Source organism: Urocitellus parryii, unplaced genomic scaffold, assembly GCF_045843805.1.
Source record: "Urocitellus parryii isolate mUroPar1 unplaced genomic scaffold, mUroPar1.hap1 Scaffold_67, whole genome shotgun sequence".
Taxonomy (NCBI): domain Eukaryota; kingdom Metazoa; phylum Chordata; class Mammalia; order Rodentia; family Sciuridae; genus Urocitellus; species Urocitellus parryii.
In genome coordinates, this window is record NW_027554122.1 from 1506550 (window position 1) to 1513804 (window position 7255).

Sequence of the window (7255 nt, forward strand, 5' to 3'; positions counted from 1 at the left end):
CAGTCTCTGTGTGTGTCTATAGCAAATACCAGGCTGTCTTGATCACACTAGATTTATCGTACACCTCAAAAATGGGTAGTATACATTCATCAACTTTGGTCCTCTTTTGCAATAATTTTTATCATTTTAGATTTTTATGATTGTTGTTGAAAGCAGAATGTGTTATGGAAACAATTGAGGTAGAAGTAAGTCATTCTTGTACCTGGAGGTGAGACCCTCATATTTTCCTGTGGGGCCTTCAGATTGGGGATGAAGGGGGAAGTAGGCGATTTCAGGGTTGGTATGTTTGCCGGCTGCCCCCTCTGGTGATACCTTGTGCTTGGCCTGGGGTGGATTTACAGGTGGTTTTACTCCTTCTCTGTCTCCTAGCTGCTCTCAAACACTTCTTTCTTCAAACCTCCCCTCAGTGGGGTGGTGGAGAGGGTGGGGGCTTCTTTCCCATTTAGCCAACATTGTACCCTTTGCTCTTGGGGGTGGGTGGTCTTGGGGTCCTGCCCACTCCGTTGCTGTGGCTGCCCCCTATTTGATGGTTCCCTGGGGCAGTAGTGATTTATTCCCCCTTCTCCCTAAGGTTTTTCCATGTTGTGTGTGTGGGGAAGAGTCTGAGGAGGAAACTCATTCCCAGAGCTTCCCAGCCATCACTGTTGCTGTTTAACCAATGAAGACATAGATGAAGCCCGAGGGGTCAGTGGAGAAGGTCAGATGGAGGATGCGAACCCTCCGCCTCCCTTTTATCCAAGGCCCCCGGGGCTCCAATCTGCTCTTTCTCCTCCAGACTGTATCTCGCCCGATCCCTGTGGTCTCTGCCCCAAGAACAAGTGCTGGCTTCTCTGCAGGTGTGTTTTTCTCCCTGGATTTGGGGCTTCATGGTGGCCCTGTGACCACAGCACTCTGATAGATTCAAAAAAGTCTTGAACTTGTGACTTGTCTAAATTGCTTTGCTGTGAAGCCAGGAGGAATGTCTTTCTAGTTCCCCATACCTGAGGAAGTGACCAAGAGTGTGTGTGGAAACCTGCAGTTGCACAGTGAAAGTTTGGACTCCGAGAAGATCATTGTCCTGTCCATCTGAATATGTATCATCTACAGCAGCTTCTAAAAAGCTAATTAGCCTCTTTTAAAAAGGCAGTAAGTAAATTCATCATATCAAGAAAAAAAGAGCAATGAATGTATTTCCTTTCAGAATCTCCCTCTGTGCTTTCGGCTGCCTCCGTCTGGAGTCGCAAGGCACCTATGGGCTTGTCAGCACTCAGACTCAAGTCAGGAACATCTAACTCAAGCACTTGAAATTGAATGAAAGAAAATATTAAGAATATAAGGCTGAATATTAATGAAACTGAGAAATGAAAGATACTTAATAAGATATATTCAAAGTAATGAGCTTCTTAATAAGATATTTAATAAGATATATACAAATTCATAAGCTCCATTAAAAGATATTTAATAATATATATATATATATATATATATATATATTAAGTCAGACCCATTAACATATTGCTGCTGTTAAATATGTTAATTGTTATTTTTGTCTGAGTTTGATAACGTACACTGTTGCATTATTTCAAATAGAATATTATATGTATACATACAAACACATATCAACATGTAAAAATCTGTTCTAGACTTTCTAAAGTATTCATTATTCATGAATGTGTACTTTGGAGGAGTTTTCTTTTTATAGATTATAAAATATAATTGTATAGAAATGTGGATCTTGTGTTACTTGGTCTAAGTTTTCCCAAATAGATGGCTTTGAAATAATGAGAGGGACCTGAACATGGGAATTCTGAGTTTACTGAAGTTTTCATCGAAGGCTTTTTTTTAATTGTTTGGGTACCTGGGATAGAACTCAGGGGCACTGGACCACCAAGCCACGCCCCCTGCCCTATGTTGTATTTTTTTAGAGAGAGGTGTCACCAAGTTGAGAAGCACTTGGCTGTTCCTGAGGTTGGCTCTGAACTCACGATCCTCCTGCCTCAGCCTTCTGAGCCGCTGGGATCATAGGTGTGCGCCCCCACACCTGGCACTAATGCTTTAAAATATTAAAGTAGCATCTTCTCTACTCAATGCCTTTCATTCATGATGCATATCTACTGTGTCAGTGATTTGTGAAGACCGTTTTGAGCACTGGGAACCTGCCAGTGTACACCATTGGCTCTCTAGAACCCTCAGGGTCAGGTCCACACTTCATTTACTCGTTTTCACAGTTCTTTCTTCCACACTTTGCTCAAGGGTATTTCTCCAAGCCCATGCAGGTGCTGTTGCCTTAACTAGGTTTTCTTCTCCCTTGCTGTGGGCCCCGACCCTTGACCCTTGCTCTTCTTCCTCACCCCTCTCCTGGCTTTGACCTCACCAGCCTCAACCTCCACACCCCGTTCCCCTGACCTCATCCCACACTATTAGATTTGTAACTTGAAACTTACTTAATGTCATTTTTTTTCTTTAGACTATAAGCATCAAAAGAGCACATCTGTAGCTACGTGGGGAGCCAAGGTAGGAAGGTCATGAGATCAAGGTTAGAGCTCAGTGGAGAGCACTCTCCTAGCATGCGCAAAGCCCTGGGTTCCATCCCTAGTACCACAAAAAATTTACAAGGGCGGGTCAGGACTGAGGCAGTTTTGGTCTTCAGCACACACCCAGAGCTTGGCATGGTGCTTACAGTAGGTCCTAAGTCATGATGTTTTGGCAATTTGGGATGGGAGACACATAACTTTAATACCCTGTGCTCATTGATATGATAAACAGTGATAGAATTGCTAACATAGAAAATTATAGTTGATCATTTCTTATTGACACATTAGTAAGTACAATGGAAGAAGACTCACTAATGCCATGACAGCATTTAATAAAGATTTGACCATAGAAAGCGACTGAACCTTGAAGACCAAGGAGAAGCCAGGTACATGAGAGAAGGGGTGTGCAGACCAGCACAGGAGGCTGGGGCAGCTGTCTGGTAAGGGTTACCGGGGAAAGCCACGCATGGCTGGAGTCCCTGGGGAAGGGTGAGTGGCACAGTATAAACTCCCTGGAGGGGCCATAGAGGCAGGTGGGCCACCCTGGTAGCTTGGGGGAGAGAGAGTAGGAGTCTGGACTTGAGTGATGCTATTCCAATGGGGTGATATGGAGTTGGCAGCTCAAACTTTTTCCCCTCTGCTAATCATTAGATTCAATCTAATGGGAGCAAAGATGTGCTTTGTGGAAAGGAATATATATATATTCATTCATCCTGTCTTTCTCTCTGCTTATCTGTCTGTCTATCCATCATCCATCCATCCATGTATGCATGTCAGCATTGGTGATCCAGGGGTTTGTAGGGGCTCCCCTTGCTCAGGGACAATGGAGATCTGTGATCACTGATAAGTGAAGCACAGGTCCTTTGTCAAGCCTGTGGAGTCAGTGGATGCTCCCCATCACAGCTGCAGGCCTTGATTGGCAGCAGCCCGAAGTGTAGGCCATGTTTTGTTTTCTGTCAGCAGTGTATCACAAGTATTTTCCTCAGTGGGCTGAACATGCCCTGAGTGGGAGGCTGATAAAATCACATCCTTCTTCATGCATCACCCTGAACGATTTCAAAGGGAAGAGGAGCAGCTGTGACAGTGTTCGCACGAGCCACTGGGGTGGTCTCTTCTTTGCAGTCTAACAATAATATTGCACCCTGGCTTGCATTCCTCAGCTGGAGAAGAGCAGAGGTGCCTAAGCAAGACATGCTTCCTCCTTGACAAGTCTTAAAACCGCATCTGCCATCAAGGAAATGACATCCTTGCCCTGCTGGGGAATTTCTCTTCAAAGTAAGCACGGAGAAGTCATCTTCATAGATTTATTACATGTATGAATCAATATTTATCTCATACAGTTACTTGAACTAATGTGTAACAGCTTGGTATTTACTTAAACAATCCAAAGTGTTTTTATTTCCCGCCTAGCTGCAGGAATATACAAAGAAGTCTTGTCCACATGCAGTAGACCATCGTAGTAAGAATACTCTGCTCCACAAGTAGGTCTAAGTATTGTTGTTCCTGTTTTGTGATTTGTGGTTCAAGAGCCATGTTTGTGTATTTCTGAGTGTCCTATGAAAAAGTTATCTTACAAAGGGACTTTGTAATACATGTTACGTGACCAAATATATTAGCAAGATGTATTGAGTTACAAGATATAATTGAGTCTAATACAATGAATATCTGATGAATGTTATATAGATAAGCATGTCAGTAGATATCATATCCATATCAATGTATAACATATATAATATATCATAGTATTATAATAATAGATATAGATGTCAATATATCAATAAGTATATACTATAAAATAGAACATGGGACATGGTACTAAAACTCTAGTAGTTTAATGTTGAACACTCTTGAGTTTGAAAATGTGAAAAATGACATTCCTCGATGGTGTGACTATCTGCTGTTCTATTTTATAATATCACCATAGTTCTTTCAACAGCTCAAATTACCTCTTTTCATATAAAACATATAGTGATTATAAATGCACAAAATAAAAGTGAATGTGCCATATAACATTATGCACAGTACAATATAGAGCAAGTTCTGCATGAATGAAATCAATCACCATGTGCTTGGATCTAATTAAGTCCGTGTTTCTTAGAACCTTAAACAAAAGGAAGTATTAAGACCATCTCAGGGGTCACAGGAGATCAGAGTCAAATGCCAAATTTGTTTCTAGAGAACAAATGTGTCTGAAAAAGCTATTATAGATGGTAAATTTAAGCAGATGTACATTTTCTCGATCCCTAAGAAAATTGTCATTTGTTCACTTAAGTTGACACAGATTTCTACAGAGCAAAAAGTCTTATGAAATAAGAGCTGGTACAGATTGGTATCTTAATCCAGACATTACATAGACAGCTTTGACCCTTTAAATAATAATGACAAAATGAAAGGGTAGATGAAATAGCATCTATCTAAATGAGATACATGTACCATTTCAGCTGTATTTGCAAACATGAGGCTTTCACACAGACACCCAAGATGTTATTTTAACTGCTCATTTTACAGATTTTATTCCTTTCACCAAAGAGAAACAAAATATTTCATCTCCTAATTGCAGCAAAGATTAAGTGTAACAAGTGAAGTGTAAGCCAGGCGCCGTGCAGCTGGGTTGAATCAGGGGTTTTCACACAGGGCTCAGACCCTCTCCTAGGGGCTTCTTGCTTGCCTGGGATGCTCTTGTGCCCTGCCATGAACGACACATCTGAGCAGTGCCCCTTGGGCTCCTGAGGTGCCTGTGCCTTCCCCTCCCTGTGGAAGGGTTTGCTGGCTCCTGCAGGGAGCTGCAGGTGGCTACCTCTGTCCCTTTAGTATTAGTGTCTTTGTACTCAACCTCTAAATACGAAATGCAACTGAAATTCTTTTAAGTCAGCTAGCAGGAGGGATAAAGCCTACTATTATGAGTGTGTATTTAGGGAAAAAAAGAAATGAAACTTCAATTGACTAATACTAGCCAATTTTTAAAGAAAATTATGTTTAATTTTAACTGTATTTTTGAACAGTTGAGACTTGTTATTATAGACAAATTACCTGTTGAACAGTGAGATTGGTGGGTTTGTATTACCATCTATGTCCACATTTTCTGTCCTTGGTGAGGATTGGGTGTGGGGTCATGGGCTTGAGGAGTCATGATTCACAAGAAGAAGGAGGGCAAAGAAAGGTGGGAGGGAAGGTCCTATGCAGTCACTTTCTCCAGAACTTGCATTCCCACACTGCAAACCAAAGAAACGTCTTTGGTAATAAAATTTCCTGAAGCACTCTGTCGTGTTTTGTGTGGCAGAAGCAGCTGTGCGTCAGTCTTATCATGAGTGCTGATTTGTCCATAGGAAATTTGTGACCAGGGTGAGTAGCCAAATGTCCCATGGATAATAGAAGCATCAGCACAAGATCCACTTGGCACCTCCTCATTTCTGCTCTTGGAAGCAGAGGAGCATACTTACTGCCTCCCACAGTCCTGGAAGCAAACTCTTTATTCTCCCCATTTCTGAATGAGGAAAGTGAGTCACAGGTGAAGATAATTTGCCCAAAAACATTAAGCCCAAGTATGAAAAATCCTCCTCTACTGTTATTTATTGAATAGTCTTTTTCAATGTTATTTTCCCAGCAAGTGAGTTACCTAGAATAGAAGCCTAAGCTAGCAATGCCAGTTAAAGACCAATTTGGTCCCGAAAAATACCAGGGTCATGCATCCCTGCTAAATGGAATCTTTTTTTACAGGATCTGCTGCTTATTATTCAAATGCAAATGATCTACTTCTGTGACATTCTGCTACTCCATAGATGGACTGATGGGTAGTGTATGATTTATCAGTCCTAACAATGAAACTGTTTCTTAGAATTCTATTGTTTTCTAATTTTCCTTCTCTATGGAAAACAAGAACTTTCATGTTGGTATGAATATGGTTTTTCATAAAAGAAGACCGAGTCTTAAACTAGAACACGGAAACAGGGAAAAGTAACTATCAGAGGAAAATCGAACTTGATTAAGATTCACACTGAAACATAACTATGTGACACAAGCCCTCAGGGAATGAATGGTGTGTGTGTGTGTGTGTGTGTGTGTGTGTGTGTGTGTGTGTGTGTGTCTGCGTGTGTGTGTGTCTGTGTGTGTGTTTTGTGCACACACATGTGCATGCACATATGAATGCACGCTGCTTCTTGTTGTTTTTATGTTCTTGTCTATTTATCTTTCCTTTGCTCATAGGCCCCAGCATGGATCTCTGAGAAGTAGTTCCAAAGTTCACACTCCTGAAGTCTTCCTCTGCAGACTCTCCTTCTGCCTCTCACACTGGGTTCCACACACTCTAATTCCCTAGATGGATTTTCCCTTGGAACATAGAACCCCAAATTCCTAAAGCCGCCCCTCTCTCCCTCCTGCCAGACCTTTCCTTTGGTTACTCTCTGTTAACCTGTTCTGTTAATCAGGTCTGACCTTCTGATACCTCTCGCTCCTCCCTGGTCCTCCCTTTGTAGCCTCAGCTCCAGCCCCAGGAATTACCCTGGGCCCCAGGAATCCCCGCCTCTCTCCCTCTTCCCTCAGTGCTTCAGATGTCTGAGTCTCAGCCGGGTTCACATGGCACATTCACAGTTACTGACTCTGTGACCTCAGCTGGCCAGTTCAATTCATCTCCCAAATAGGGATGATGACGTCCCCCTCACAGGCTCCTAAGGGGGACAGAATTATGTGGTGACTATAAAATTCTCAGCAGGGAACTTGGCACCTAGGCTGCATGTTAGCTATTC